The 24,322-nt window shown below is 41.6% G+C and overlaps 1 protein-coding gene across 1 annotated transcript in view; it reads left to right on the plus strand.

The window, feature by feature from the left end:
• OSBPL6 (oxysterol binding protein like 6) overlaps window positions 1-24,322 on the plus strand; it is a 148,435-nt gene that overhangs the window by 15,504 nt on the left and 108,609 nt on the right. The window lies entirely within an intron of this gene.

The raw sequence follows: 24,322 nt of genomic DNA on the forward strand, positions 1-24,322 counted from the left end.
AAGGGCTACATCAGTGTGTAGTTCTTGTGGCCCCTTCTTACATGCTCATGGTAATGCCAATTGCCTCCTTGGGGTCAGGAAGAAATTTTCCCCAGACCAGTTCGGCTCGGGATTCTGACAGTGTTTTGCCATATATTGTGCATGGAGTGTGTCACTGGGTGTGTGTGGGGGAAGTGGAGGTAGTTGTGAATTTCCTGCATTGTGCCAGGGGTTGTACTAGATGACCCTGGAGATCCCTTCCAACTCTATGATTCTGTAATGCTTTCTCCCTAACACAGCATGTGCAGTGGAGTCCCTGGTAACGTTAGTTACCATTAATACTACCCCTAATCATTTATGTGGGACTTTATATTTGTAAGATGTATATAACTTTTATTGTGCTACTCACAGTGTATTTGTGAGACAGGTTACTGGTGTGCCCATTTTGCAAATGGGGATGTAGAACTGAAACATAGTGATTTCTCCAAAGCTGCATATATGGGAACATTTGTAATTCAGATGGTCCATAGGATCTTTGTTACACAGGACTAGAGGAATATCCAGACCTGTTGATTATGGGTTGAATCTAAACCTACTCTGCATAAGCAGAAGAGTGCTTTTGTGGGAGGGGTCGGGGTTTGTGTGTGTGTGTGGTTTCTGGTGATTCCCCCTTCCCAATACTGCTCTCCACACCACACCATGTCCTGTTTCTTAGAGTCACCCTACTCTCAGGAGCAGACCTTCAGGGCACACAGGTTGTTGTAGTATGAAGAGAGAGGCAATACAGACCTTTTCTATGACTGACACTCCACTTACAGTTTCTTTGCATCTATCCAGTTCTCTTTGGTGGACAGCCTATGTGAAAATCAGCCTCTTTGGATACTAAGAAAGTATTTTATACTACTTCTTAAATTTAATTTTCAACAATAACAATACAAATACAATTTAAGCCAAATGTTTAAACAATTAAACAATATCTTAGATTTATACAGTAGTTTTTAATCTTATTATTACATTAACTACTTGTGGAACAAGTAGTTAACAGAGGAAAAAGTTTATATACTTCTTTGACATAGTATAATCTATAGAAACGCAAATCTGTAATAAAGTCAAAGAAGAGAAACCATTTTTCTATAAAGGTAGAATGATAGTTTGCATTGTCTGCAGATATTAGTTGGTCTGATATTTTGTCTCCCATACCGTTATCATCCACTTTTTTACAGTAGGAGTTCTGTCTGTTTTCCACTTCTGAGCTAATGCAGGCTTTGCTGCCGTTAATAAAAACCTCTTCTCAATTTTGTGATGTTGTCATCAGTCCATAGATTTTAAAAGTATAGTTTCTGGAATTTTTTGCATCGTATAGCCTGTTATAGTCTTAATTGTTTTTATGATTTTTCTCAATACTCTTGGATTTTTGGGCATGTCCACCAACCATGAATAAAGTGCCTAAGATGCTGCAGTGTTTCCAGCATCTAGGATCTTTAATAGTTTTATAATAATAAAGTTTCAATGGTGTAAGATACCATCTAGCAAAGATAAGACTACATTTTGATGTTAAAGGCTTTAGAATTATAGAAATTAGAATTCCAGACAAGACTCCATTGTGAATGAAAAACAATGGAACTTTCTATCATGTATCTCTGAACAAAATGGAATTACTTCAGAGTAAATGCATATAGGACGGAAGAAATCTGACATTTATTTATAACCCATCCCAAAGTTCAAGTTGCACCTAAAAGAAAATAAATATCATATTCTAAAAAGAATGAAATTTGAGCACAATGAAATACAATTTTAAAATCTAGACCCTTCTATAGACTGCAGTAACCGTGACAGAAAGACATTCTATGTCCCTTTAAAATACTGTCTTAGAATTTTTAAATCAAAAGCATTGGTTGTCAGTAACAACAACACAAAAAGCCTGGCAAACTCACTCCAAAATACATTGTCAAAATCAACTTTATTTTTGTATTCACTAAAATGTATTTTAGAGAGACACTCAAGTCATTCAGAGCTGACATATATTTTAAAAATAAATATCTAGTTTTGTATGGCAAGTAACCAGAACAGGGTTATGTCTGGTATTTAGTTCATTCTGACTCCAGCACTTGGAAAATTGCAGGATGTAGTACAAAATGGTGACTGTTCTGTATAGAGTTAGGCTGTTTAAATTCCATGGATCTAAGAGAGAATTTAGTTGCTTTGGTTTTTGCAGAATTGCAGCCTTTATGATAAAACATTTCAGCATAGGAAGAGATAAAGAGTGAAGATGACTTTAGGTTAATTGCAGTTCATTAAAACTTTTTTCTCTGGGGAGCAGCTTTTCCAATTCAAAATATAATTATATATTCTTGGCCTCATTACAATACAGTCCTAAGCAGAGTTATATCCTTCTATGCCCATTGAAGTGGACTGAGAAGACTGCGCTGTTTGTTTGCATGTACCTAGAAATGGTCAGTTTTTTATATCTATATTCAGGGGTTTTTTTCTGGGAAAAGAGGTGGTGGAACTCAGTGGTGGAACTCAGGACTGCACAATGACATCACTTTGGGTCAGCTGGAGCAAGGGGGGTTTAAAGTTTAAATCACCCTCGGTGAAAATGGTCACATGGCAGGTGGTCCCGCCCCCTGATCTCCAGACAGAGGGGAGTTTAGATTGCAATCTAAATTCCCCTCTGTCTGGAGATCAGGGGGCGGGGCCACCGGCCATGTGACCATTTTCAAGAGGTGCCGGAATGCCGTTCCACCGCGTTCCAGCTGAAAAAAAGCCCTGTCTATATGTATAGGATTAGGCAGCCCCGTGGCGCAGAGTGGTAAGATGCAGTACTGCAGCCTAAGCTCTGCTCACGAGTCAATCTGAGTTTGATCCTGGAGGCAGCCTGGTTCAGGTAGCTGGCTCAAGGCTGACTCAGCCTTCCATCCTTCTGAGGTTGGTAAAATGGGGGTTTCCTTTACCTTTTTTTTTAACTGAAAGGATTAATTATATTTGTGTCTTGCCCTCACTCTATGGAGGTCAGAGTAGCATTCCACAGGGTTTTCCCATTCTAACATCACCACAACCCTGTAAGGTGGGTTAGCTTGAGAGATAGTGAGGCTGGGATCCAAACTTTGTTTTTATGTCTGTGGAAAGGCACTCCCACTTGTGGAGGAGGAGAGGCAGTTTTCTCCAACTTCCTCTTCCCACTTCACAGCACCACATAGCATGCTGTGCTGGTTCTGGAGTCTACTGACCCCTGTGTGTGGTGTTTTTGGGGTGCAGTGAACTGCTGCAGGAGAGAGAAAGTAAGAAATTTATGTCCCTCTTGCTGATTTCCTCACACATGTCTTTGGATCCAAGCCAGCGGTCATCCTGGGAGTTTTCTCAAGTGAGTTGGAATTTGAACTCAGATGTCAATCCAAATTGCTATTCTGTGTACCACACTTTGTAACTCCCATGAGAGAGATTTTTGAATGTTATGTTTCAAGTAGATGTGTGCCCCTAAGATATTTTTCTGGCCTTACATGTATAAACTTCAGGATATTAAGTGCAAACAGCTTCTGTGTGGGACAAAATGGGTAGCTGGCTGGGAAGACATATGATTTCGATTGCCAGTCCTCTAACTCACTGTTTCTCTCATTCATGGCCTGTATCATCTTTGGTCTTCTTTGCCGGACAGATTGGCTATTTCTGCCTTGCGGATGTTGGTGTTGAAGTTCGGAAGATATTCTAAGAAGCCCAAACTTAACACCCCTACGAAAGAAATGCATAAGCAACAGCAGTGGTGGAAATGGGTTTGTGGCTGTTGGAAGCCCCAGAGGCTGAAGAAACAATTGGATTATTATAGTGTACATATGCTCTAATCTTTTCACCTTCCTAATCACCTGTCATCATCACCTTGTAGCACAGCAGGAACATCTGTTTATTTGGATGGAAACATTCAAAAGGCTTATAGAGTGTAATGTGCTTTTTTTTCTTCTTCCTGGATTGAGCGTTCCAGGTTATGAGCACTCTAGAGAGCCAGTATGGTGTACTCGTTAAGATTAAGAGTGTTGAAGTAAGACCTGGGAGACAGTGGTCCAAGTTCATATTCTGCCACATAGCTCAGTGAGGGACTTTGAGCCCATCAGAATCTTTTGTCAACTCACTTGACAGGGTTGTTGTGAGGACACTCAGTGGTGCACAGAGTCAGTGTTTATTATCCCCACAATACAGCTGGGGAGCTGGGGCTGAGAGGCGTACCCAAAACCACCCACTGAGCTCATGGCAGTGGTGGGATTTGAACCAGCAGAGTGCTGACTTGCAACCCAACCACTGCGAAAAAGGACGTAACACTGAACATTGCTCAGAGCTCCTTGGACGAAAGGTGGGATAAAAATGTAGTAGACAGACAGACATTCCACCCACGCTTAAGGGATTCTCACCTTGTTGAACCTGTAGGCACATAGATTTTGAGAACAGGTATGGCATCAAATGGTTGCCATGGGGGCTTGGTCCAATCACGAGACATTGGAAGGTTCCATAGAAATGTTAGGAAGTTCTAAATGAAGCGTAGTTTTGTGACAGAGGCAGCTGTTTCCAAATGGGTTTTCCCTGCAGATATACTGATGGAGTCCGATGGACACCATTGTGCTATCTGGTGCCATTGTACCCGCAAGCACCAGATTGGGGACTGCTGGCATATAATATAGGTTGTTTGTTGCATGTGGCAGGAGCTATGGCAAAAGCTATCAGTGCCTATGAGACTACTCTGTAATGCTGTTATGAGAAACGGGAATAACAAGGCAAAAGTGGAATATCAAAAGAAAACACTTTTAAAGTCCAAAATGTAAATATTTAAACAGCCAGTTCTTCAGGTTATAGACAGCATTCACAACTGCTTGTTGCATAGCTGAGCTTTTGCGATGACATTTAAACCCTTAAGACCCAATTCAAGGAAAAATACATGTTAAGAAAAGAAAATCAGCATTGATAACTTTTAGTTCGTGTACTGGTAAAACAGCTGTAGGCTTTTTAATCCTCAAAATGATTGCTGTGGCAGAGGAGTTTCCAGATCGAACCTCCCTATTATAATCACTATTATATAGCAGTGCTTTACAGCCTTTATCCTGTGATTATCACTATTATTCCCATTTTGCAGAAGGACAGGTTATGCTGCAAAGGAGGGAATGCCTGAGGCCATACATAATATCCTAGTTCCAAAATCAATTTTCTGTTAACTGGGCCATACTGGTTCCCTTGTGGCTTTTTAAGATACATACTGAATTTATACAGCAAAGAGTACTTTATGTTTTAGAGCATGGGCCTCACAGTTCAGAAGGGATGCTTGAAACTGGGGGAAAGATTGTTGTGACTGTAAATTAGCAGGATTGGGGATTGCAGGAAGAAGGTTGCTTGTTTGAAACAGGCCCAGTGATTTTTCTCTGTCTTGCTGCAGGTATGTGTAGCCTAGATGTGGCTGGGGGTAGAAGCCCTTGTGGGTGAGTTGAAGGTCAGGAGCCTAAGGGCTCTGGTCTGTGGCCTTAGCCAGTCGGATTGAACTGGTGGACATCAGCCAACAATGTCTTGTCCATCTTTTGGTTTTTTTCCTTAATTTTTATACTCTATTTGTAAACTTGTTCATGATATATTGTTGTGTAAACTGCTTTGGGTTTCTGTCAGGTAGATAAGCGGAGAAAAATATACTAAATAAATAACTAACGAAACTCATGTTTGGGAACAGCCATCTGGTGCACCTTGAACCTGCAGCCTTGCCCCATGCCCGCGCCCCGCAACAACACCCACCTGGTGGGAAGAGGCAGCGCAAGGAGCGAGTTGGAGATGACCTGAGGCGGGGAGCGATGACAGCACAATCCCTCTGATGGCTTCCCTGCCCATGGAGGCACAGCCAGGAACAACGGGCCACCAGCTCCGCCACCCCGTTGGCAGGATGACCAGGCCAACAAGGTCCTAACACCAAGCCTCACACCAGCACCCAAGCCAGGAGGCTGGCACCGGCACGCCCAGCTGCAACTGCTGGAGTTCCAACAGGGGAGCCACACCCCAGAGGTGGGCCAAGGCCAGCATCCTTCTGAGGGACCGATGATTCGCCGGGTGCAGCCCTGACCCCAGGCAGCATTAACTGAGAGGGATTGCAGCGGGGAGGAACAGGAGACGGGCCCCATCAGCTGGCACGATGGGGCTGGAGCTAAGGGGTATGGCCCCAGCTGGCTCAGGTTCTGGGCCTTACCATGGGGGCAGGTTCCTTGGAGATGGAGGTGGGGCTAGTATTAGGAGAGGGATAAAAGGAGGGCTCTATGCCCAGGCCTAGGAGGAGAGTGGAAGTCTGCCCCTAAAGAAAGGGGCAGCTTCTCACATGGAGGCCCAGGCACAGGGGCTTCTCACTTCGTGTTAGGCACACCTATTCTGAGTCCAGCAAGGGAACCCTTGCACTTCTCTAGGGCATGAAACTGCAGCCAACAGAGCGTCCTGACACAGCTGGTGCTGTGGCAGCCCCACTGGCTTCTCGGGCGGGCGTGGATGATTGTGACAACCCAGAAGAGGACAGTAATCAGCCTGTTTGTACCTTTTTTGTAGAGTGGTAAGTTTGGGAGAACAAGCTTATCCCTCTCATCTTATTGAAAAAACAGCATTTTCTGGAAAAAAGAAGTATTACAATACTACCATCATCCGGTGATAAGGCAATATGGTTTTTCTGAAGACAGAATATCGGGTGTTTTGTCAGTTCTTTCTTTTTTTGCAAAATACTTGACTATTTACCAGTTTTCCGTAATACGATGAGTTCCATTTTAGGATTGCACAACCAGAATGTACAAGCAGTGGCAGGTCTTTTTGTGACTTTTCCTTCCAGCAGCTGCCTGTGACCCATGAAAAGGCATTGCCAGAGGCTGTGGGCAAAAAGTCATGTGGAATAGGGGGGCTGCAGCAAAGAGGGAAAACTGGGTGAAATTGACCCCACCGCTTCTCTGTGCTTCCTCAGCCAAACTTTCTGTTCACTGAGCAGTGAGATGAGGATGATTTTTGCCCAATTCTTCCTTCTCAGAGTAGCATCATTCTCTTGGTGGTTTGTTGTCCATGGGATCCTATGATCTCCAGAAATGTGTAGGTTTCAGAGGGCTGTTGTGTGAAGGGAAAGGTGGGGGAAAGTCCACCACTGCAAGCAACTTCTGCTTGTGATACTCATAAGGTCCAATTCAGTGCTTTAGATTTCCACTACTATATATAAAGCAAGCCGTATTGGTGATGATTCACTTTTTATCCTCGGCCAGGTGCATTGCCGATGACTCTGGCCTCAAGGTCGCTGCGAAGTACGGGCTTGCCACCAGGAGGGAGCCCACCGATTCGACAGCCTAAGCACTCCGCCTTACACCTCCCCTCAGCGCCATCCCACTTTGGCCTCCAGGCCGCTGTGAAGCGCCCCCTTGCCGCTGGGAGGGGGCCCGTTGAATCAGTTTTCTAGAGCCCGTTGTGTTTTTTTCACACAACAGGCACTGTTACTAATAGGAAAAGAAGATTATTTTGAAATACTAAAAAGAAAGGACGTATTTTACCCATTTTTTTTAATGAACTAAGTCAGAAATATTTTTGTGCCCTAGGGCATTGTGTTAATAGGTACTAATCCTTTTCAACAGTTGTGTGTTACCGAGTGAGTTTGTTATAAAAAGCTATATGTCACATATTAAAGTTCTTTTTCACCAGTGGCTAAACCAGTTCTAAAGTTTGATTATTGATTCTATCATGTGGTCCATCTGCAGATTAAGTAACAGATGGCTCAAAATGAACTGTTGTACAGTTTTGTCTAAGATGTGTTGGTGTAAAATGCCGTGCTTGTAAGTTAACAGCATATAAATCAGTAGTAAAGTGAATTTACAATCGCGGGGTTTTTTGTCCTGTCTGTTGTTCCTGGTAATAAACTAACATTTTTAGCTGTCTCTTGCTCACAATAAATTCCTGACAGCCACTTGCTATGTAGATGATGCTGTCAGATAATGCCAGGAAATCCCTCAGCAATCCCTCAGGAAACACTGTAACTTCAAATTAAATTGCAGAATAGTAGAGGGACTTGACGGCTTCTAAAGACAGATGACTTGTACCTCCGGGCAAGATACAGTTTTATGGTGACTGACAGTTATTTATTTCTGTTTATGGGATGCGTTGGACTACGTTTTGTTTCCTCTTTGACAGTTTTGCAAATCCCAGCAGTAGCTTTTGAAATTGGTATTTATTGCCATCTTTACAGATTTGTAACCTAGGACAATGGTGTGGATTAGATAAACTGAATTAATTTCAGCAGTCAGAAAATAGGTTCCGTTTCTCAGCTCAAGTCTCTCATCTGTTCTCTCTGCTCCATAGTCATTGCGTTCCAGAAATTGGAGTCCTGTTACTCTTTTCCTAGTCTAACTTTTTTTAAGAGTGGAGGAACAACATATTTCACGTTCTCCTCTTTAAAAAGTCTGAGCAGTTTTGTGACCAAAATATAGAAAGTATATTAAATGGTCTTTTGTGAATAAAGATCTTCGCTGTAGGACTAGATTTGTCTGGTTGTAGAATTCAGATTTTTAAAAATGCAATATTCAAGGATATCACACTGAAATGTGAACTAAGCAACTGAATTTTTCGTTGAGTGAGTTTGTGTAGAATTACTGCTGCTGCAGTAACGTTGATCAGATTCTGATAATCTCTGGCTATATATTGTGCTGTAATAAAGTGGGATTATGGAACTCCATCAACTGAGATGGACTTTCCTGTATTTGGTTGTGCTTTAGGTACATGTGTGAATGTCATAGTTGAGTAGTGTCTGCATATGCGGATCAGAATTTTGTAGTCGATTCCCAATGTTTATGCTGGAAATCATAAAGTTTTGCTTCCTCAGTGAGAATAGTGACTAGAATCCTGCCTCAAGGATAAGGTGCAACATAGTAGGACTAGCAGAAACTGGCTGTGACAGGATCCTCTGTCTTAAATTAAATACTTAAATTCAAAGGTGTAAAAACTTCAGTCTGTCTGGCATATATGGTTCATCATCACAACTCCTCACCTGTATTTTGAGGTAAATTATTGACTAGTTGAACAACAAGGATATGCTGTCTGATTTGAATGTGAGGGGAGACATCTTAATATATTTTGCTGTACATTAGTTATATTAAAGTGAAATATTTTCTACTAATGAGGTCAACCTCACCTATAGAGCGGGAGGAATTTGGATCAAGCACGAGATGAATTTCCCATATCATGCAGTTGTGGAGTCCCTCATGAGTCCTGTCAATTCATCTTCTGTGATATTCAAAATGTTAGGGAATTGGAGGCAAAAAATTGAGTAAGAAATTGAGACTGTGAACTTTAACCACTTTGGGGCTTTGTTAGCTCAGTGGCCAAAAGCAAAGTATCCTCTCCACCCCGACCTGCTTCTTTTTTATGGCTGCAAACTTTGCTTCTGGGTAAAGTTTTTAAATATTTATTTTATAGCCACAGCTAAGTTTGTCTGTGATAATAAGGGGAATGTTGCTTGACCTCAGAATAATGTAGGCTATCTCCCTGAAATAAGTGTCATTTGAGGCATCAAGGTAGGGATTCATATTCCTCACAGCTTTTTGAATACTTTCAATAAATGATAGTCCTTCAATCGAGGGAGATGCAGTAGTCACAAAAGAACAAAAAGGGGGGAAATTAACACTAAGGAAATTAATTCACAACTATGTTGAAAAGCATGAGTTCAGATTCCTACACAGAGCTTATAAGATTAACTCCACAACTTAGAGTAAGGACATTTCCACATGTACTGGCATAGCGCTAACCTCTCGCAACGAGGGCATCTTCCTGGCGCAATTTCTGACGTCATTGCGCCACAGTCCCGTTTTCATGGCGCGATAACGTCAGAAATCGCGCTAGGAAGTCACTCTCATTGCGAGAGGTTAGCGCTATGCTGGTATGTGTGGAAACGGCCTAAATACGACAGATAAGGCAATTCATGACAAGAAATGCATTTGAAGTAGAATTCTCTGGGCACCTTCCATAGTACAGGATTTCTTCTTTCCTTGAAAAGTGAGTTGTTTGAAAAGTGAGCCACACAGATGTGAAATAAAATGTTTGAAGAACTGAAGTTAAGTGGTGCATGCTAGTTTGCTGTGCTCTACAAAAAGGAAAGAGAAGATTGCAAATGTGATTGATAAAGTTTTACGGCCCAGATAAATGCAATAACATCCTTGTTGCCACCTTGAGGATGCTGTCGCTATTTTAAAGTTATTTAAAATTGCCACGTAGGCTCTGATGCTGTGTGGCCCCACAGCAGGTTGTTCTCCCTTCCCCAACGCCTTATCACGTTCCAAAATGAAAAGGCGTGGAGAGGGAAACAAGCACTGTACTGCAGGCCTGATCAGGATTGGGCCCTTGTGGCATTTTAAAATTAATTTAAATGTTGTCCATGAGGATGCTGTTATGTCTAATTTAGCCCCTAATAAACAATTTAACCTTAGAAATATGTATCTTTCTTTTTGCCCTTTGGCTTAATTAATTTTATCTATGCAGAGAAAAAAGCTTAACCTGAATAAAATAGCTTGTCATTTTACTGCGGTTTACTTACTTTGTTCACTTACTTTGGTGTTCCCCAGTATCTGTACACATCATCAGGTGTATGGTGGTCACCCTCTTTATGAATAGGTACTCAGGTGTGTCTTTCATACCCCTTTTTATGGGACAACAGTCTGAATGATGACGAGCTTTATTTCTTTTTTCCTCTTTGAGAATATTTTTTTGGTTTTTTTCTATGAGTGGTTCATAACTAAATGCAGCTTCTTAAGTAAAATGCAAGGTCTTGTTCATGTTTGGTGATGGTAGAAAGTGCCATTAAGTCATAGCTGACTTATGGTGACCTCTGCTGTGGTTTCCAAAGCAAGAGACTAACAGAGATGGTTTGCCATTCCCTGCCTCTGCAACTAACCAAGGCCGACCCTGCTTAGCTTCCAAGATCTGACAAGATTGGGCTTGCCTGGGCTATCCCTATCAGGGGTCGCACTATTTAACAGGGCCAAAATAATAATTTTGGCTACCAGTGATTGCATCAGTACAGAAAAAAAAACTTCATTAATAAATTTTTTCCAACCAAAAGGAAAACAGAACAAAATTCTGTATATTCAATTTTCTATTCGAACAATTGCTACTAATAAAATTCATTATACAAAAGTTAATTTCATGTATTGCAAATCTCTTTCCCCTGTGAATCTATTTTAACAACATAATTTTTCTCAAAGTCTGTAAGTCACAGCAGAGCACAGACATCTTGTTTTTTAAAAAGAACTTTCTATTTGGTAGGTTGTTGTTTTTTTTGTTTCAAAAGTTTGGCAAAATTTAGTCTAGCTGCTCTTGCTACATATACTGTAATCACTTGATAGTTTTTGGTATAGATACTACATCGTTCAGCAAAAATAATTCTCAGACAGCAACAGCGTCAAAACCCAGACCTTCTGACAGTATTGTGGAAACCATCTTGAAGAATATCACATCTCTGCAGCATTTCTACCACAAGTGAATATACTCAGCGTGAGGTTCATTACAGTTCCAACAATGTTTACTAATGCCCTTATAAATATATTTTAACATTTTAAATGTATTTTAAATGTGTTTTTAATTGTTGTTTTTAGATTTTGTAAATGTTTGTTTATATTTTATATCGTAAGCTGCCTTGAGCTCCTTTTTGGTGGAAGGACAACTAAATAAATAAATAATAAATAAAAATAAATAGAGTGCCAGTCACATACTATATGTAAATCCTGAGGAAATAATTTACCCACTTGAGCCTCTTGGTGCTTGTCAACTGATAGGATCTAACAGAAGAGGCCTTTTAAGGGCTGGGACTCAAACCAGCTTTGGTGCAGAAATAGCCATTGGTGATACTGCATGGATACTGTCCCCTTGGCCCTGTCATGCATTACAGTTTTGTCCTTTGGAATTCTGAAAGGGATTTTTTTAAGTTGCCTGTTATGTAGAACAGGGCTACCCATGGCTTTGCCTCTCTTGCCAGGGGTAGCCTCATTCTGCTATTTTCGCTGCCAGATAATCTTGATTTTCTATAGTGTCTGTACAAATTGTCCTGGTTTGTGCCATTGCAGCAAAAATTACTTTTAGAATTAGGGGTGTGCCTCTGGTTTTACTTTGGGGCCTGATTTAAAATGATATTGTCATATTGTGAGAAAATGCACCTGCCCACTCACTCAGTCAGCTTATTTGAAGGTTATAATGCATCTTGAAAGCCTACAACAACATTATCAGCATTTGATTTATATACTGCCCTTCAGGACAACTTAACACCCACTCAGAGCGGTTTTACAAAGCATGTTAGCATTATCCCCACAACAGTCACCCTGTAAAGTGGGTGGGGCTGAGAGAGCTCCAGAGAGCTGTGGCTGACCCAAGGTCACCCAGCTGACTTCAAGTGGAGGAATGGGGAATCAAAAAAGGTCTCTTGCTGGTTTAAACAACACAAACAAAACACCAGCTTCTATAGCAGACTGATCCAAGTATAGAACCAGCCTTCATGGGAAAGAATACTGTTACCTCATTTTTGTGAGATAAAATTTTCAGGCAGTGGTTGCAGTTGATTTTTTTCCACCCATCAATATTATCTGCCCAGTTCCCTTTTCAGAGCCCCTAATCTGTCGGATAGTGTGTCAGGGCTTGCCACAGCTGTTGCTTGGCATGGCACTGGGCAGTCTGCTCCTGACATCACAGGGGGGCCAGGGACTCTGCAGGACCCTGCTCTGTGGAAGGAGGGGCAGTATACCTCACCCAGACTCCCTCTCAGTCCACTCGCTGGCCTGCTCAACCTGGCCTGCTTACCCTCTGTATCCTCCTTCATCTCCTCCTTCCAGAACTCTCCTCCAAGCCCCCACCCTTGCATCCTACTGCTCTCACTCCACATCATCACTCCTCACTCACACCCACCACCTCAGAGCTCTTCCTAGCCACCTTATATAGGGCTTCCTTTCCCCGCCCCGCCCTCCTTCTAGGCTTGTGCCCTCTCCTGACTTGGCCCAGCTGTGCCTTCCCTCAGGTGTTTCCCTCCTACCACTAATCCCTTCTTGGCTTCCTTGCCTTGCTGGCAGGGTGGGATTGAATGCGAGCCATCCCCAGCTGAGGTCTCCTTGGCCTTGCTCACGAGGAGCTGCCCCAGCTGGCTTCTGTGCTGCTGAGCCGGCCTGGCCTTGCTCGCGAGGAGCTGCCCTGGCCAGCTTCTGTGCTGCCTGTTCATTGATGCTGGGCGGGGCTACCCATCTCCTCCCCCAGAATGCCTGTGGCAGCTCCACCTGGAGGGGCTTGGCTCCTAGCACCTCCTGAGCCAGGCTGCGGTCCTCTAGCCAGGGTGTGGCTCTGGGCTGTAGTGGCTGCTTCTCCTCCTTGGAAGGTAAGGGCTCTGTTTGGGCTGTTGCTGTGTCCCTATTCCCCTTGCCTTGGCCCTTTTCCTCTAGCCTGCTTAGCCCCCTCTCTTCCCCATGGGGGGTGGGACTAGCTGGCTTCTCCCTGCTCCCTCCAGCCTTCTGAGGCTTTGGCCTTTCGCCCCTTCCCCCTGGAGTAGGCAGGTTCTGGCTCTGTTTGCCAGACAGAGCGGTTGAACTGCTGTCTCCCGGCTGCCCCCTGCTGCTGTCTGTCAGCAAGTCCGGGGGGCTGGGCTGCTGACCCCGGACACAGTGTACTGCTTTTTTGCTGGTTTTGTTGCTTGGTGAAAATTAGTATTGTCAGTGAATGATTGAAAACAGACTGTTAATGGAGTTATTACCTCCAATTCTGGGATGGTGAGATTTAGCAAGATTTGAAATTGCCATTCCAGTGATCAGTTTGAACAACACAATGGTTTGCTGACAAGTGTCTTAATTGTAGTGCAGAGGAATTCTGTGTAATGATGAAAATGCTAGCAGAGCTCTGTGCTTGATCACTCGGCTTGCTGCACTGGTAACCTGTGCTCCAGTGTCAAAATGTAAGGGTGACCTTCACAGAGCTTAGGAGAGAAATCTTGTTTGCCCAGCAGCCCACGATAATTAGGAATGGTTGCTGGAGCAACACAAAATACCCAGCAAATACCAAAGGAACAACCAAGGTGGCAACAGTGCAGCTAAAATGGCAAACAGCATCTAGAGGCAAATAATTTTTGTTAGTTATTCTTGGAAAGGTGTTTGTGTGCATGAGTATATATGTGCATATTTTCAGCTATTCTGTTTAGCTGCTGAAAATTTGCTAAATAATAAAGCAAATATATTAGAGAAATGCAGGAACTAAGAGTCATTCATCCAAAAGAAAAGTAGACCATTCTATTTGGAAGTTAGTCTTAAGGTCAAACTATTTCCGGCCCTTGGGATCCGTGGCCTTTTTAGTGGCTGAAAACAGCCACGAAGGGCACACCAGTATGAATCAGGGCAATGGTCCTTGGAAGGGAGGTTTTAGCTAGTTTGGTGTAGTGGTTAAGAACGCGGGACTCTAATCTGGAGAGCTGGGTTTGATTCCCTGCTCCCCCACTTGAAGCCAGCTGGGTGACCTTGGGTCAGTCACAGCTTCTTGGAGCTCTCTCAGCCCCACCCACCTCACAAGGTTTTTGTTGTGGGGATAATACTGACATCCTTTGTAAACTGCTCTGAGTGGGCATTAAGTTGTCCTGAAGGGCAGTATATAAATTGAATGTTGTTCTGCTTGTTGTTGTTATTATAACTTTCTGTTCTGCACAGTTTCCCGTGTTAGAGATGCTCCCCTCTTCCAGGCAGTTTTGAGCCACCGGAGAGGAAGAAGAAAGGAACAAAATGTTCTCTTCCACCCTTCTTGCCAAGGGTTTATGAAGCAGATCCAGAGGTGCATTTCCAGTTGGGAAAATGGTATATGTATATGTGCTATATGAGTTAAAACCTCTGTAACTTACTGCAGAAGCCTGATTCATTTTGGGACCTTGTGTGGCTGCTTTTTTGCAGCACAAGTCTACATTGGGGATCCATTTGTATATCCTCCAGTGTCAAGTATAGTTTATCCACTATTGTGCCAAAGGGCTTAAGCTCAAACACATTATTTAAAGCCAAATAACGTAGGAGAGAAGTGCGGTGAATTAGACTGATATTTTAATAATTGTTTAATTATAACCCCCAGAGTATTGTTTGATAAGATTGCAGACAGTCCAAGCAATAAGAAAAGCAGTTCAGAATGCAAGAAGGTAAAGTGGATAATCAAAGCGAGGTGGGGAAAAGAATGGCAGGATCTCTGACCATTACTCAGAGGCTGATATAGAGAAAATGGTGGACCCTGAAAAAGCTCATCAGTTCACCTGGCCCAGCATTGTGTTTCAGGGGTTCTTAATTGGTCACCTCTGCAAGTAACATTCACATTCTGGTGTAGTTTCCATCTGGCCGTACAACATCAAGAAACTGGACTAAAGAAAAGATATAAACATATACTGTAGGTCAGGGCTTTTTTTCTGGGAAAAGAGGAGGTGGAACTCAGTGGTGGAAATCAAAACCGCACAATGACATCACTTTAGGTCAGCTGGAACAAGGGGGGAGTTTTTTAAAGTTTAAATTGCCCTCGGTGAAAATGGTCACATGGCTGGTGGCCCCGCCCCCTGATCTCCAGACAGAGTGGAGTTTAGATTGCCCTCCGCGCCGCTCGGCAGCATGGAAGGCAATCTAAACTCCCCTCTGGAGATCAGGGAGCGGGCCACCGGCCATGGGACCATTTTTAAGAGATGCCAGAACTCCGTTCCACCGCGTTCCTGCTGAAAAAAAGCCCTGCTGTAGGTGATCATTAGAAAGTCAAAAATCTGTTTGGTGAATACCATATACAGAAAGATTTTAACATGGAGTAAGATCTGATATTAAAACATAATGAGAAACAAAATTGTTTTGAATCTTCCTCAGATTTATAATTTTAAAAATCTTCCCAATTATGTAATATTCCATTTCAGGACTTCCACTGCAACTGAATCTCAGTCCAAGTCCAAAGTCTGAAACATTTTCAGTGCCTGTTTATATCTTCTATTTTTGTAAATGGTATTCGCTGATCAGATTTTATTTCTTTCTCTCAATTATTTGCAAGAACTAGTTGCAGTATGTTATCAGGTCTATTTGGGTTGAATTTAGATTAGTTATTCAAATGCACAAATCTTTTTTTTAGCTCTATCACCTTAACACTGTATGGAAGAGTTTCATATTATCTAAGCAGTAAAATTTCTTTATTGAGATCACTTAACTGTGATTAGAACAAAAATGGATGTAACAAAAGGGAATGTTTAGGGAAAATTGAGGTTGGGGTATTCATCTTCTGACCCCTGATCCTTCTTCAGGGGCATCACAGCTTTTGGAAATAGTTAAGAGAAAGCACCAGTTCATGGTGCTCCTTTTTTAATTCTGCAATATGCATATGTTAAACTCTGTTCATTATGGCAAGGCCAGAAATAGTAAGATCCATGAAAGTTTAAGCGGTTCCACATCTAGTATCTCACATCTACTTAGAAAAGGGGCATGATCAATAGAGAGCAGTTGCTCTTTGTTTTTTGGCTCATAATTGTCTCCAGATGTTGTTGTCCTTCACTGTTTTTGTTGACGTGCTACACTGAAAACACCAGATGATTTCCCTAGATGAGCTGTAGGTGGTCTGTAATATATAAAACCCCTGTCATCCATTTTACATCAGGCTTGGATTCTCAAGTGGCTGAGCACAGCAGATTTTTCATGTTCCGCCCCTGAAGCGCTTTTTTTCCAGAGGCATTTTTTTTCTCTTTGCCTTGAATGTTGAGCAGATTCCACTCTTAGATTTTTTTTCCAAGTCAGGGTTTTTGCTTCTGATTTGTTCTTCCGGGCAAGGAGTTGATCAACAGCATGTATGTTGACTGACAAATATGCACTGTGGACACTGATCTCTATAGCCTTTCCTATTGGCCAGAATCTTCAAAAAACAATAACATCTTTACAAATTTTAGGCTGAAATTTGGGAAGAAGTCTAATTTAAGCTCTTCTCAATAGTTTGGGGAAGGAAGGGAGATTTCCTTATAGAGATCTATGAAGTTGAATAATAAATATGACGAGTAGGAATCTGTGAGGAATTCACAGGGGAGGGGAAGGGAAATCCAACCCCACTACTGGTCCCAACTTTCTCTTGCAACTTCTTTTTCCCTCCTCCGTTCCCCACTGCCTCTGCCTGCCATACCTCCTGGCCTGGTGGTGTTATGTCTTTTGGCCTTTCCTCCATTTCCATCTCCTTTCCCCCATCTCTGCTAGCTTGCGCCATAATCCCTGCCTGCTTTGCTTGCCTGGCCAGTGGCTGTGGTAACAACGGCATCTCTCTCAGCTTCCCCGCTTTCCTTCCTCAAAATGGCTGCTGAGATCTCACGGCATACTGTTGCAAGATCTCATTTTTTTCTCATATAAATTGAAGTTTGAGTGCTTTTTATTTCCCCCTCAGGTCTGTGGGAAAATATTCCCTAAAGTTGTACACGGTCCTGTTGTGCTGATTTTTTGATCAGCACTCAGGGAATCATTATTCAAAATTAGACATAAGATTGCTTGATTAGATTATCAACAGGCAATAAACAGGCTGAAATGTAATGCTGTTTTTTTCCCCAAGGTCAGAGCATGAAAACCATACCTGCAGACCAATCTATTCTATGTTATTTGTAAGACTGCAGTAATTTTTTCAGGTTGTAAATCTCACTGAAGTTAATAATGATTGAGCGTTGAACTCTAATTCTGTGAGTTTTTGACATACTACTTTCTGTCCCCTTTTACTATTAAAACACATAGTAGTGAAGAAGAAATAGGACTTTTATCAGTTCATGTGATCTTTACACAGCTCTTTCTTTTCATTCCATTACCTGGCTGATGCTGGACTTTTATTCTAATGTGTACATCCTGCCAATGATTGAATGAACTCTGATACTTTGAAAGTCACTTGCTGTAGCAACGCCTTTCGGAATTGTACCGCTAGGCTACACAGTCATTATAATCTTCTTTTAAAATGGATAAAATGGCCATTCTATAATTGGAGAGATTTATATTTTCTTTCACTCCTTCCCATTTTGAATTCCATCCAGTCAAGCCAAGATTTTTACTTAATCTTCTTACTTTCCACTGATGAACATCCATTTTCAAATCTGTTTTTCCCCCCTAAGAGATTGTTATGATGTTGTATTAAGTGGAATATTTTCCTTGCTTCTCCCATTACTGTAATGGAAAATGGTCTTCCTGAGCCAAGGTCTTTTTTTTTTAAATCATGTTTTTATGCCCTTAGTCATCCTTCATGCAAATTGAGTTTGTTGGTGAGTCACTGTCTCCTTGCTTTAAACTGCAGATACAGTAAAAAAGAGAGGGAAGTGAGGTATCATCTTATACAAATTCCTTTTTGTACTGAGTCATTTCTGCTTACCTCATTGACAAAAATAACATGGTGCAGCTTGTTAGCTCTCTGCTTGAAATGGCTCATTAATAAATTCCTGTTGCAGGTTATTATTTATTGGTAAATGATGCAGGATGCAGATTGACTCGTAGAATTATAGCACGATAGTAGGAAATGGTTGTCAGTGCACTAATATAAGCATTGGCATCTAAAGCAGTATCCTGGAACCCTACTGCTGTATCCTGCTGTACTTGCACATAGGATTGGGGAGATGAGCTAACTATTGGAAGGAGTTTTTTTTGGTCACCACTCAATAATATTGGACACGGTCAACAACCTTTTATAATTAAAGAGTCGTACATTTGGAATAAGAGATCAATAAAGAACCAATATAAAAAAGCCTGTTGGTATAACTGAAAACATACAACTTAACATTGCTGGTATTTGATGTGTTAATAACCCATAATTGTCGAAGGCTTTCACAGCTGGAGAACGATGGTTGTTGTGGATTTTCTGGGCTGTATAGCCGTGGTCTTGGCATTGTAGTTCCTGACATTTCACCAGCAGCTGTGACTGGCATCTTTTGGTGCTACACCTCTGAAGATGCCAGTCACAGCTGTCTTTTGGTGCTACACCTCTGAAGATGCCAGTCACAGCTGTCTTTTGGTGCTACACCTCTGAAGATGCCAGTCACAGCTGCTGGCGAGACGTCAGGAACTACAATGCCAAGACCCGGAACAGCTATACAGCCCAGAAAATCCACAACAACCATCGTTCTCCGGCTGTGAAAGCCTTCGACAATTATGGGTTATTAACACATCAAATATCAGCAATGTTAAGTTGTATGTTTTCAGTTATACCAACAGGCTTTTTTGGTGCTACACCTCTGAAGATACCAGTCACAGCTGCTGGCGAAACGTCAGGAACTACAATGCCAAGACCACGGCTATACAGCCCGGAAAATCCACAACAACCAATAACCCATAATGTTTCTACAGCTCAAATATTGCTTGTTGTGCCTCTTTTATTAGTAAGTATCATGCATGAAGTCTCATAATAAGTAACAAATACACACTGGAGCACTCTGCTCAGTTTTTTTTAAGTGCAATAACATAAGTCTCTGCATAGTTCATGCATAGATTATTAGCACCTGTTTTTAAGAAGCCCTTTAGTCTCATAAAAATCTTTGCCTCCCAGTCCTTTCAAAATCCTGTTATTCTAGCATCCCACTTAACCTCTAAAATATACTTTAACTAAAAAAATGCATTTTCTTTTTAAAAATAACAATATTTGGTTTTGATCTGAGCCACATTTGGCTCTAGATTGCAGGTCTCTGATGTAGGATATGTCTCATTCAACATTAAGAGTAGAATGAGACAAAGTTGCTTTCTAGAGGACATTCCAGAGTACTTCGTAAGAAAAGATACTCTACAAGTCACTGGCATCCTTGTGAAATTGGTGGCCCAATGCTGTCATTTATAATAGCTGCTGCAGTACATCAGCAAGTTTGTATTGTATTGTGACAAATTACCATCCTATGATGAGGCTGAAGGATGCCGAGTTCTGCAGCTCTTGGTCCACTTTTGGTCTTTCCTTTGTAAGTTCCTTTGGATCCCCGTAGGAGACGACGACAGGGTACAAATAAATATATATATCTATTTGCACCACAAGAGAAACTTCAGCTCATCCACAGTAGTAATTCTGATCTAGACAGTATTGTGTGCAACTGTGTGTGGAGCAACCCAGACAGTAATTGTGAATGCACATTCCAGTATGAATGACAATTGGATGTGCTGTGAACTTTATGGTGAATATGGCAGGCAAACATGCTGTTTTCTGCAGTTGCGATTGTTCATGAGCCAAGCTGGATATCCTCGCCTTCCTGCTGTCCAACTTGAACAGCTGTCTGACAGTTTTGCAGCTGTGTAGTAACTATAGTTGTGGAGTTTTCACTTCCTTCTGCCTTGCAGCTGTATCTTTGCAGTAGTGAAATTGATGCTCCTCTTGTGTTATAAATGGATGGATCAGGTAATTAATGACACGTGTATGAGAAGGAGGCGGGGATTATGACTTCATAAGGCTGTGTGAAAATGTGCGCACACACAATAATGTTGAGAACATGGACTTAAAGGAACACTAAACATTAATGCAATTAAAATGCAATGTTGATTTATAAATTACTGTAACTGGTTTGCTCACACATTATTTAAATAGTTGGATATATGATGAGTCTGGTTGGGTAAACATCTTGCCCACTCCCATTGGGCTGTGTGAGAATGCATATACACGAAGTGCTGCCATTTGCATTGTACTGAACTGTCTGAATATATACTAACTTGATGTTCAGACTTGACCCACTCAATGAAAAATCTGCTCTCTGGTTGTGATAGGTCAGCCAGAATGTCAGCCAAACCAGCAGGTGTTCAAGCATCTCTAATTAGAATGCAGAGATGTGCATGCCTCCCCACCCTAGCCCTGTTGACAAGTCACACACACACAATCCATGCACAGTGTAAACTTGATTTCCTTAATACGTGCATTGAGTAATTCTTAGGTTTACATTCAGTGCAGGTACAGTTGAACATGTGATTGTGCTCTTCATCCCTAATTTATTCAGGTAGTGGTCCCTGGTTTCATCTGTAAAGTGAATGCCTATTATCCAGGTACAGATCCCCGATTTCATCTATAAAGTGAACACACATTGTCTGGGTACTGGTCCCTGGTTTAATCTCTAAAGTGAACGCATATTGTCTGGGTACTGGTCCCCAGTTTCATCTGTAAAGTGAACACATATTGTCCAAGTACTGGTTCCTGGTTTCATCTATAAAGTGAACGCATATTGTCCGGGTACTGGTCCCCAGTTTCACATGTAAAGTGAACATATATTGGCTCTTTCTTACAAACAGATGTACATTCGTACAGGCAGGATGTAAGTTCATTCACTGTAATATGTGACAAGGGCCGCTGTGATGCATTCATTGTAGTATGTGGACAGAGATGCTGTGAGGAGCAAATGACACCTGCAGCAGATAGTTCACATCCAAATGCAGATGCTTTTCTGTCTGTGTGTCTGTCTGTGATGTTCACAGTCCAGGAAGGGAATTCACTTATTACAGAGACATCTCCCTTGCTCAGTCCAGACATACACGTATTACCATGGAAGATACGGCATTTATATAGCAATGAAAGTTCCTTCATTTGACAATCTTTACGGTGGACAGATCCTGAGAATGACAAGCAGAATTCTATTTGCAGAATAGTATTTTCTTGCTTTCCTATTCCTGCTGCGGCCCACTGAAAAGCCACTTCTGAGGACTGAGAGACCCTCTGGAATGGTGTGGGATGTAATACTGAAAACTGAAGCTGGGAGGGGGGGTAGAAATCACAGCTCCCCGCGGTGCAGTTTGGAGAAACAGGTGTAGCTTACGACTGGAGGGGGAATCCTTAGAAATCTCAGGACACACCTTTGCACTAGCAGAAATGCATTTTGCTTTTACAAGGGGGAGATTGCATCCAACCCAAGACGACGTTATGTAATTTTATTGATTCATCTTTCCCTGAAGAAAATACTGTATTTCCTTGGCAATATTATTAACTTTTTCATCGTATAGTAAAGCCTAGAATAATGCAAACCAACACATTTTTTACCAATCCAGGTTATGTAAAGCAAGTAAAATGACTGATGTGGTGAAAAAGAAGAAAGAAGAGAGATGTTGGCATGCTTGCAGGATTTCTATTGATCTTGTTATTTAGCTGTGATGAGCTAAAAGTCTTTGGTCATTCTGTGGTAGAACACCAGTGTATGCTTCAAAAACATTTCTGCTTAGCTTACATGTGTTTTCGCAGAGTACATGATGTGACTGACCACTGCCCCCCTCAGCTTGGCTGATTTGTTAGTAATACTGTGATAAGGTGTCTTCCTCATTATCTTCAAGGACAATTCTAATTAATTAAGAATAGAAAAAGCAAAACATCAGAGAGGGCAGCAGTATGCATTGGTGAATAAGCCGATTTCATTAGCATTGCTAATACCTTCTCAGAATTTTATTGTATGGAAAACTACTGTTTGTAAGGCAAACTCTATGCCAGTCATTCTGTCGTACTTGGTAGTATTTTCTTAACACTTCCAGTTAGTGTCAAAGCAGTATAACATTATCTGTTTTTTCCTCTGAGACTACTTATATACATATAAAAGTTTATTTGGGCTGAGATCTTGCAAGAGAGTGGGAAACTGTTGGCATACTGCTGAACAGCTAACTTTAGCAAAGGGCCGTTGAAGAAGTGTGTCTTGTGTTTAAAATGGAATGTGATTTGCAAGCTGTTACGATGGATGATGTTTCAGACGCTGAAAGCAGTTTTAACTTTATCTTGCTCTGCTCAGAGGAAGAGAAATCTTGCAGTAGTTATCAGTTTTCCATTAAAACAAAGAGTCTAGTCCAATCTTGTAGAGCCTGTGGGCACTTTTAGAATTATGAGAAAAGGGAATGAGTGCCACCACAAAATGGCTGCTATAGAGGGGCAAGGCCGATCAGAAAGTGGCTGCCATGGGTTAGTGGGAGCAGTCACAAAATGTTGTCAGACAAGGATGCATATTATCTCCCTACCTGTTCAACCTCTATGCAGAGTATATCATAAGGAAAGGTGGATTAGATCTAGAAGAAGGTAGAGTGAAAATTGACGGAAGAGACATTAACAGTTTGAGATATGAAGATGACACCACATCAATAATGCTAGGAAAAGTGGAAGGCAGTAGGAAAAGAGGAAGACCTAAAATGGGATGGCTTAACTCAATAAAAGAAGCCATGTCCTCCAGTTTGCAGGATCTGAGCAAGTCGTTTAATGATAGGACATTTTTGAGGTCTTTTATTCATAGGGTCACCATAGGTTGGAGGCAACTTGACGCCACGTAACACAAATACTATCAAGTTACATTTAACTGTTAGTTTAGCACAGGTACTTGAAGGTTTTGAACAGCAATAAAATAACAGCTGTATGTTTTTTGAGACTGCTTGACATTTTGTGTGCTGAGGTGTTCTCTTGATTGAAGAGCGCAAAAGATAAGTCCTGTTTATTTTTCTTCTTTGAAAGAGGGTTTGTGGTTTAGCAACTCAGTTTTGAGAAAGACATTGAACAATATATTCTGTAAAGCATATTCTGCAGTCTTGACTTTATTAAATGTCTTTGTGTGATTGGATCCAGCAATTAGTACAAATATAGGGCATGATCCAAACAAAAATTATGTATTTTAAAAGTTCTGTTAATTAATATGGGAGAGTTGAAAACATTTGTAGATGTTTAAGGAGGCTTGGAACGGCTTCATTTTCACTGGTTCACACCCTACACGATTTATTGGACCTTACTTCCCAAAGAGAGATTTAATAAAGTCAAGGCTGTAACCATTTTACAAAACTGTCATTCTGTAATACTGATAGTATCCTGACCTGGATAGTTCAGGCAGGCCTGATCTCATCTTGAAAGCTAAGCAGGGTCAGCCTTGGTTAGTAATTGGATGGGAGACCTCCAACAAAGACCAGGGTTTTAGAGGCAGGTAGTGGCTAACCACCTCTGTTAGTCTCTTGCCATGAAAACGCCACAAGGAGTTGCCATAAGCCAGCTATGACTTGACGGCACTCTCCACCACCAATACTGACAGTACAAGAGGTGAAAGTTCAGACAGCAGACTAACATTTCCCCTAATCTGTTGCATTTTGAGGAAGCTGTGAAAACCTGTATGTATCATGTGTTTCCAATAACTGAAATATCCACAAGTGATTTTTACTTCTGAAATAGCAGTAATAGAATACCAGGGATGGGTCAGGGAATGGTTTACAGTTGTAAACTTCATTGAATTTCACTAGGTCACTTTTAAACAGTTTGACACCATTGTGTCTCAATAACAGTAGTTTTCATAAAGTTGAGAGAGAAATTCATTACTTCCCTTGTTCTCAGACTATTCTGAGATTACCTCACAGGCTTTTACTTACTAGTAGTAGTGGAATGGCTTTTATGCTCT

This window comes from Eublepharis macularius, chromosome 2 (assembly GCF_028583425.1).
Source record: "Eublepharis macularius isolate TG4126 chromosome 2, MPM_Emac_v1.0, whole genome shotgun sequence".
NCBI lineage: Eukaryota > Metazoa > Chordata > Lepidosauria > Squamata > Eublepharidae > Eublepharis > Eublepharis macularius.